General features: G+C 39.0%; 1 pseudogene; it reads left to right on the forward strand.

Moving 5' to 3' along the window:
• The first annotated feature begins 5,976 nt into the window (after positions 1-5,976).
• On the forward strand, positions 5,977-6,567 carry LOC118665761 (annotated as a pseudogene).
• Positions 6,568-10,117: the final 3,550 nt, after the last annotated feature.

Consider the following 10,117-nt stretch of genomic DNA (forward strand, 5'->3'; position numbering starts at 1 on the left):
TGTGGGGGCTACCATCTTTGCAGCCTGCTGCTCAGTCATTTGGTCATCCTTCACTAACCCCCATGCTGGCCTGGTCACCCATGTATCCTGTTCGGTCATCCATTCGGTTGCAATTGTCGCTTAGACTTTTATATATATAGAAGTGAACAAAAAGTTTGTGGTTTGTTTAGTATTTGAACAAGAGGCTTTTCTTAAAATATTTAAAATGGAAATTACCTTGAATTCAAGATGGCAGGTAAGGGTCTAGAATTATGAAAGTAAAATTTTATAGTAAGATGAAAGAGTAAACAAAGAATTGTGTGCTTAAACAAAAACATATGAATTATGGTTTCAAAATTTATTATCATGAACCTAAAAGCCATTTAAAAAATTGAAAGTAATACAGTTCTCATCAGCTTTTTCGTTTCTTTTCAGCCGTGAATTGAACAAATCCATTAAAGCTAACAGCATATTTCAACAGAGAGAGTTCATGTCAATCCTACTGAACAGACTGTGGTTGATGCCCAGGAAGCAACAAGGAGGTCCTTGAACTGGGACACAGGAAGAAACTTAACACGTGGTAATTTACACATCACTTGGCAGCTCTGGAAAATCTCTACTTTCTTATATTCTCAGAGACATGTATGTAGCAACATCTGCAATTAACTATTTATGTCAGTTGCTGTGATTTATCATGGGGTAACATCACCAGGACTATTTCACAGAGAACCACATTTTCACTGTATTCCCTTGGAGCTCTGCAGAGCCTTCTGGTGAGTCTTGGGGAGAACAAGATGCAAATCTCTCATGTGCAACTATTAATTATTTCCCATGAGTGGGGACACCCTGGTCTAGCTATGTCAGGGTGATGATCATGGCTAGAAAATGATGCTCATTTTGTAATGTGAGCAGCTATGGCAGCTCAACCCCTCACCTTCCCTGGTGAGGACATCTCTATGGTCATGAAAGGCTTGCCATTTTACCTTGTCGTATTTTAGTGCATGCTCTTGCCTCCCGCTCTCAGGAGCCTCATTTGGCCCTGTTTCGCTTGATACACACTCTGCAACCTGAGAAGGTTTTGTTCTATAAAATATTCATTAGGTCATGGAACAAAATGTGTCCTTATTGTTTTATTATCTGTTTCAAGGACAATCAGGAGAAAAGCATTCTTCTTCCCCTGGGAAATTTAAACACTTACCTTTCCTCTAAAGACATGGGGCTTTCAGAAACTGCAGTGATGTATACTTTTTCAATTTATTGTGGGTTATTATTAAAAAATGATAAAAGAACTGAACTTGAAGATTTGTCATTGAATTCAGACAATTCCACCTATTAGGGTAAGAAAGTTATCTCTGAGTTTGGGTTTCTTTACAGAATCAACACAACATCTATCTCTGAAAGGTATTGTAATAAAATTATAAAATGTATGTGAAAACTCCTGGCCCAAATCCCGGTATTTGTTAGTTTTCTTAAAGATTTATTAAATCTTAAGGAAATCATTCAATTAGTACGATACTTTGCTTTTTCTTAGCTGGATACATAATTCTTTTGACAAACAGTTGTTTTTCAAAGTTCGAACCATCCTTTAGGAGTTCATTAAATGAATAAAAATAATTAACCAGGGGCGCAAAATATATGATGGTGACAGAAGGTGGTAAAATCTTGGCAGAGTGAATTAAATGTGTGCTACTAACTACACTTTACACAATGACAGCATCATTAAAGAGTAACCCAGGAGTAATATTATTGCACAGATCTGTTCTGAACACCAGAGCTTTATGTTCAAAATAACATGCTTTACATTCATTGTTTCTAATTTCATATGAGAAATAAATGCTAAATGTCTGTAGCAATCGAAAGGCCTAAGTGAAGAGTGATGCTTGCAGGTCACGGAAATCTGAAATTGGATTTTTAAAAAATAAACGTTCTTCACTCTTGCTCCCTCCTACACCCCATTATTTCCTTAATGATAACATTATTGTCATCATTAATTCCTGGTGTATATACGGGGCCATAACAGGTCCCACTTTTGATGATAAATTGGCTATATATTTCAGCTACAGAAATAGAATGTTCTTGAGGACAAGGAATGCCTGCTTTAGCTTTCTTCTAAGTCATAGAGTCCCCTGCAATTTTGGCACTACAGAGAACTGGTGGAAACATGTTAAGGTAACACTCATTTGTTCACCTGAATTAATAGAATTCCTATTGCAACAGAACAATGTTAACTTAGAAGGAATGGGACCATAATGTTTGTATTACTAGATATAAAGGTACATTTTAACTTTTCTATAATGCAATAAAGTTAATTTTGAGAAACTAACAGCAAATTTACTTTTCATAGAAGAATGTGGTTGAAAGTGATTGTGGGGATCAATTCAGTTTTCAAGGAAATCTGAAAACCATACCTCTTGAGAGTGAACTATTCAATGTGAGAGCATTTATTGTCAGAACAGCGCTTAGATTCTTTGTGTGCACATTTAAACAACAGAAAACTAGCTTGGGAGCTTTTTATGGCACTAGGCACATTTACAAAACACATATATGAACAAGATTAAGAGGCATTTTTTCATTGTTTTTATAAATTGTCTTCAGGGATAACTATTATCTCTCTACATAAATAAGCAATAAAACCATTGAAAATATTCAAGTCTTCCAAAGGACATATATCAAGTTGAATGCCTGCTAGGATTTAAATTTATAAGGAGTCCAGTTTGAAGTTCCCAAACACTCACAACTTTTGATATTGGCAAAGGTGACCAAGAGACGAAAATGCTAAAGAAACCTAGAACGGGATTAGCTCTGAGAGACTCCTGCAATACAGACCTTGCTATGTCTTTACTAGGGTCATTCCAGCCACAAGACTGAAAAATCCATTTTAACTTCAGTTTCCATTCAAATTTGCAAGCAAGTATTTGCTTATCTCCCTAAAGTGTGTTATTTCTTTTACTGTATATTGTCCATGGACCTAACACTTACTTGTCAAGTAGTACAAAGACCTTACAAGATGCTGATAACGGACTGACAACTACTCACAATATATGATAACATAACTTTGGAAGTGACTTGCCATGAATTATGATATTCCTTCTTTTATTCTTATTTCATTTTATAATGATAGCTGTATGTTGTCTACTATTTTCTCATTCATTTTAACTCATGGTATTAAATGTAACTTGATTCAGTTATTTGTTCTCTGTAGTTTCCTCACGACCTTATGCCTTTTTCTTAAATTTTAGTGCATTTTCTTTCTATCAAACACTGGGAAAACATCCGTAGGGAAGAATAAAATCATAATTCTCTTATATTCAAGAAAAATTAGGTGATGGATATGTTTTACTGAAACTTACAATGGGTTCGGATATCATTTGTATTATTTCTGTGTACATAATACTTTTAGCATTATTGTATTCACTATTACAAGCTTTATCATGAGAATTTGGAAAAATTTTTCTGTTGAAATGTAAGGTTTGATAGTTAAATTGATGAAATGTGTTCTACATCTGTTCAAATACTTGAAAAAGGAATAGAACTCATGGAAAACTTCCTAAAAAAACCCATGAATCTTATTTCTAATGATACCATAATTTTTAAAACATTCACTTTCCCCCCCTCATTTCCTACATAGTCTCATGTTTCAGAGATCTGTTACAATTGGCAGTCTCATTATTCATCTGTTAGTTCATAAACAAAATGTAGTCTTTTATAGCAAATCCTGGTCACATGCAACTAGAAAATTTGAAACAGAGAGACAAAAATCAGTATTTCATTATATCAATGAAGATAATTTTATCTTAGTTATGTATAGTATGTAATTAAAACCCAACACAATATATATATATATATACATATATATGTATATATATATTAAAGTGATATTTATATACTTGTAATCATTTTAATAATAATCCTCTATAAAATGCCTCTCTAGACAATATAAATTATTGGGAGCAATTAACATCTCCTGAAACATTTACATCAATCATTCAATTTCCCAGAATCTGGAAATAAGCCTCATTGCATCAATAAATTTGCAGGGTTGGAAAGTATAATTACTACTATACCACAATATTTTTCTTGACTTCCAAATTTCACTTTATTGTTTTTCCTTCATTTTTTCTTTTGTTCATCGATTTTTTATGTTGTTTGTGTTATAGATGCATAATCCTCTTTTGAAATAAAAAGGATTAGAAAAATATGATTGAAATGAACCATCAAACACCCACCTGAGGGTGAGCTCATTGTTTAGAATAGAAGACTTCGGCTATCGTCTAGACCAGGATCTCAAATTGACCACATTTCCTAACAAATTTTTCTTTTCTCCTCTGAAAAGTATGGAAGGATTTAGTCCATGGGTTGGTCAACATTCTCTAATACATATTTTAGGATTTGTTGGTAACATCCATTCTCAGTCTCAGATTCTTGTGGGTTGTTTTTTTAAAACCTTTAAATGCATAGCACACCATTCTTAGCGGGCAGCTGTATAAAAACAAGCATGGAGCCTACTTCGGCCGGAAAGCAGTATGCTGTGAGATGCTGAGCGCAGTGCGAAGGTACTTTGGGGGCTGCTGCTTTCTCACTCAAGGCTGCCTCACACTGGCATGACACTAACTCCCAAGGAGCCAGGTCCCCTGACACCCTCCTCTCTCCGCTGATGCTCTACTGACAGCCTCATCTACAGTTTCCTGGAGTTTCTTTCTGAAACACTCAGTGAACAGGACTCAGTAAACTGTGGTCCTGAAATGTGCTGAGCTCTGGAGCTGGACAAGCCTGATCCAGACTCGGGTTGTGTGACATCCTGGCCGTGTGTCCCTGTAAGTTACAGGGTGAGGTGTTCAATTTCCGCCCTAGAAAAATGGGAACACTGAGACCAGTGTTGTGTAGATGAAATGAAATGAGATAACATCTTGTAAAAGTCAGTGCTGCATGGCCCAGGCAATTCCTCTCTCTCAGCAGCTGGCCGGCTCAGTGTTACTCTCAGAATCCATTCTTTCCACCCAACTCACTATCTGTAAACATTTATCAAGACTATTTAACAGCTGTTTGTTAAGGCACCTAATCAAAATGCCAGAGCATGGCACTAAGGAAATCTATCCGTAAGAGGGCGTTCTAGAAGCTCACACTCACCTACCCAGGAACCTCTTCTCCCCCAAGTTAACACTGGGAAGATGCTTGGTTTGATTATGTAAATTTAATGAGATAATGTCAAAATCAAAGTCAACATTTTATGTAAAGAGCTGACCATTTATGCCTTTAACAAGAAATAATTTTGTATCATTATATTTGTGTAAGAGTAACTAAAGTTGTATTTGACTTTGATATTAGATCTTTGATATCGTTTTATACCTTTTGTCCTCTTGAAGCATGGTCATCAAATGTTACAGGGAAGAGCACCCACTGTGCAGATCAGTGCAATCGCTCCTAGATCTAAAAAAGAATTAATTCTCTTTTGAAGTTCATTTCCCTTATTGTTATAAAACACTTTGTTTCCACTGCTGATTATTAGTTCCCAAGACTACAAAGAAATTTCACGCTGAAATTCCTGGCAGGGAGTCTACAATGGTGTTAATAATAAATGTTAACGATTTTAGAAAATATCAGATTCTTCCTTCAGAATCAGTGTTCAAGACACAACATGCTGCACAGGGCTCTCCTGTTAGGTGCTATCCCCGTGTGCAAAATTCCTCATCATGCCTCTTTATTCTGTGATGACACAGTCAATTAACCAACATTTCTTTTATTGAACCCACAGCATTGTGCCAGGCCAGGAGTATTTAACCCTGACTTTGCAATTGGACTTCCTATAGCAAAGATTTTCAACTTATGTAAGCCAGCGTGCCACAAGAATTTTTAAGGGGGTGGGGGTGGGACAGAGGGCTCCTTCTCCCTGGGTGGGAACTCCCCAAGCCCATGAGATATCAATGTGGTCAGCCTGAGTGGCTGTAGCTGAGACCTGGGAGGAGGGTTGCAGAGGGGGCATGGCACATAGCGGGGACCATGGAGGGGCAGAGTGGCCACTGCAAGATTGTTGTGGTGAGGGACACGAAGTGTGGCAAGATGACGCTGCTGCAGGTGTTTGCAAGGACATCTAGCCGGGGAGTTATGTCCCTCCTGGTTTGAAGACTACACTGTAAGCTTTGAGATAGACAAGTGTGCATTGAGTGCAACATGTGGGACACTTTAGGTTCTTCCTACTGTGATAACGTCTGGTCCCCGGCATTTCCTGATTCAGATTCTGTGCTCATCTGCTTTGAAGTTAGCCAACCAGAAATGCTGGACAGTGCCCTTAGAAAGTGGCAAAGGGAGACTCGGGAGTTTTGCCCCGATGCCAAGGTTGTGCTGGTTGGCTGTAAACTAGATATGCAGATGACCTGGCCATGCTGAGGGACATGTCCAAGCAAAAGCTTATCCTTGTTACACATGAGCAGGGCACTGTGCTGGCCAGGTGGGGGTTCTGTCCTGCATGGAGTGTTCCTCCCAGTCCTCTGAGCACTGCATCAGGGATGGCTTCTCTGTGGCTAAGTGGCCTCCCATGGCCATGGCCATAGGCAGCTGAGCCAAACAGACTCACTCCAGGGACTGCAGTGATCTGGTCAGAGTAGGCAAGATGGCCTGACTGGGGAAGATACAGAAGGATGGAACCAAGAGCTACAACCTCATGTGAGGAGCTAGAGAAGGGGCAGAGTGGCAGGAAGGGTGGTGAATAGCACAATTGTTCCCCTGCCTGTCCCCTGGCTTCCTGACTCTGGTTGGGACTTCAGGACATGCTGAATGAGCAATTGTCCTAGGTATGGGACCTGGAGGCAGAGGGTGCCAGGATGCCCCTCCTCTCCACAGGAAGTTGCCTGCCCTGCTAGCTGGGATGAGGCAGCAGGGTTGGGGAAGCTGACATCAAGCAGCAACCTTAGTTGAGTCTCAATATATGAATGATGCCTTCCCTCCCTGCCCCAAGTCCTCATATCCTGGTCTTGGCTTTCTCCCCTAAGAGAAGTATACCTGCCTTAACCTTACCTTTTCCTTTCCTCTTACTTCTACAGCTGTTCTCACTCAACCTAACCTCTAGGCAACATGCACTAAATTAAAAAAGCAAGTTGAGAAGTCCTTCCCTGCCATATGTGCATCAGTGCTTGCTCTTCCCTGTCTTCCCCCAACAGTCCCTAAATAAAACCCATACCCATGGGAAAAAATAATAATTTTTAAAGCATTTGATGCCTGACTATTTAGTCAGGGGCATTGACCATTTAGTCGAGAGCACTGACCTCTTTTCCCTTAGATTGTCAAATAAAAGAATGACATCAGGCAACATAATAGCTATTCAGTGTGAATGAATCAAAATTATACCTATTTTTAAACATGTTTTTATTGATTTTTAGAGAGAGAGGAAGGGAGAAGAATAGAGAGAAACATCGATGAGAGAGAAACATCATTGATCAGCTGCTTCCTGCATGCTCCCTCTTGGGGATCAAACCCACAACCTGGGCACGTGCCCTGATCAGGAATCAAACTGTGACCTCCTGGTTCATGGGTCGATGCTCAACCTATGTGCTATATCTATTTTTTTCTTTTTTTTTGGTCAGGTTGTCAAAAAATACATCTTTCCGTGTGCTGCAGAATCTTAGTAATTAGTTTATGTGTGCCATGAGATGAAAAAGGTTGAAAATCACTGTCTTATGGGAATCTTTCGATATTAAATTGATGACAGGGCCCTATGCCAGATAAGATTTGAGATACAGCTTTGACATTGGCATTTTAAAAAAATCATTTGCAGGTGATTATGATTTTTATCTAGAATTGAAAACTTCTGCTGAGCTTGACCTCATAAGAATACAGGCAATGAACAGTGATTCTTTAGAGATGGAATACTAACTAAAAAGGAATAGATTTAATTATATTTCCTTTCAGAACTGATATCATTCCCTAGGCTGGTTTCTGATCTTCCTAAAAATGTGGGCTAGAGAATTTTAGTTTGTTTGACTTTATTTCATTTTGGGGCTTTTGGTTTATTTGTTTTGTTGCATTTTGATACATAAATCTAACAATTATTTCCCAGTTAAATTACCAATTTTAGTGCCTTAAGTTCCTCTTCTATGAGAGTGTGACAGGATAGTAAGAAGCTAGGAAAATTCCTGGGCAGGTGGAATGGAGAAACATAAGAAAATTAAACAAGGCCAAAGAGTTTGGGCAGCTTGCAGCCAGCTTGCAGCAAGACCTTATCTTCCCCAACCAAGGACACTTGAGAGAACATAGTTAATACCTCTCCTCCCTAACCAGAAAAGACATAGCTTAAATCTTCCTAGAACTGTTAAGACAGGGACGAGGGAAGGGGGAAGGAAAAAGAAAAGAGTGGAGTTTTACCTCACCCACTGAATGAATAAGTCAGCCCTCTTAGGACTTGCCAAACAAGATGACCAGGTGTATGTACAAACATCCCAAGAAAAGCCACAACAAAGTAGAAGGGGGACTTTGAAACCTAATGTGCTACCCAAGATATCAGGCAGAGAAACCTTGAAATCTATAGGAAGAAGGGTATAAAACTTCTTAAACCACCATGGGACAGGTGCTCAGATTTGCTATGTGGCCCACTTGTCCTAACTGTGTTTTCAATTAATTTGCTTGCCTTACTTTCTTAATAAATCTGCTTGCTTTGCTATAAGGCTGCTGTCTGGTGTCACTCTCTTGAAATCTTTCTTATGACAAGAACAGAGGAGTTGGCAGCCATCTCCCTCTGAACCAGGGGGCTATCTGATAACATCATTTCTGGTGCCTATAACAAGAGGAAGAATTAATACATAATATTAAAGCAGTTAACATTTTTAAAGAATTTCTGTGAGTTTATTTGAGCCAAATTGTCAACAATTGCTGGGAAGCAGAATCTCAACGGATTGGGATAATGCTCCAAAGAATGGCAGTTCTTCACCTTGTTTTATACATTACAAACAAAGAAGGAGATGTAAGTGGGTTACAAAAAATCCATTGGTGATAGAATAGGAAGGCAGGAGAAAGCAAAGCCGGGAGGGGATAAAAAGTACAATGATAGATACATACTTCTTTTTCTCAAGTGGGTGCAGGATAGTTACCAGTCAACAATTAACATGATAACAATAACAATGAAGGCATTTATAATCTCCTTCCTGGCGCCCAGGCACATTTGGTTGTGCCTTGAAGGGTCCAGAAAAAGGGAAGTTACAAGTTACCCTGACATTTCTCGAACCTTTTGAGCTCAGCCTGTCAGCATTTTGAAAAACCCTAACTTAACTCTGGTGCCGTGTCACATATAGAAATTGTTTGATATTTGCAACCATAGTAAAACAAAGATGTATATTTTTGATGTTTATTTTATATATTTAAATGCCATTTAACAAAGAAAAATCAACCAAAAAAATGAGTTCGCGTGTCACCTCTGACATGCGTGTCATAGGTTCGCCATCACTGTCTTAGATGCAAAGAGACAATAGGCTCGGTTAAGGTAAAGATTGACTTTTGTTAGGGAAGATACCAGCCTAGGACATGACTACCCCCTATAAACTGCTTTTAGTTAAAGTTTTAATCTCAGACCATCCTTTGTGGTTACTTTAGGTCTTTGAGTTTGCAAAACTGCCAAGCAGGCCTTTCCTGAGTTTGTCATGTCAGCATGTGGCCTTTTTTTCCGTCCACAGTTCTCCCTTTTGGTCATAAATCAACATTTATTTTTTTTTCTCAAAAGTCAAACGAGACCTATAGGCATCTAACAGTTGACTAACATAAAATAATAATGTACTAGGCTGTTGTCGTATTTCCCATACATTTCCACTTTTTCTTGTTGTATTTGGAATTGAGTCCAATCTCTCCTCTCTACTACAAAACCCCACTGAGTGAACCCTCTCTTGCTGTTTAATGAATGTTTTTTATCAATGAAAATAAACATGTGCGGAACCTGAAGAACTTTTCTGCCAGAAGAGGCATTCGTGGTCCTGGGTCACCACATGGATGCAGTCCGATCTTGTGCAAAGGCAGCTTCTCCACCAGCACTCGCTTTCCCTGCACTCCTCTGAACAGTCTGGGCAAACACACAGCCTTCCATGTGATACTTCTGAAATTGCTGGTGGGGTGAGGGAGAGGGCTAGAGCATGCACCTGGGTGCCCACAGCCAAGGAGCAGT

Source organism: Myotis myotis, unplaced genomic scaffold (assembly GCF_014108235.1).
Source record: "Myotis myotis isolate mMyoMyo1 unplaced genomic scaffold, mMyoMyo1.p scaffold_m19_p_11, whole genome shotgun sequence".
NCBI lineage: Eukaryota > Metazoa > Chordata > Mammalia > Chiroptera > Vespertilionidae > Myotis > Myotis myotis.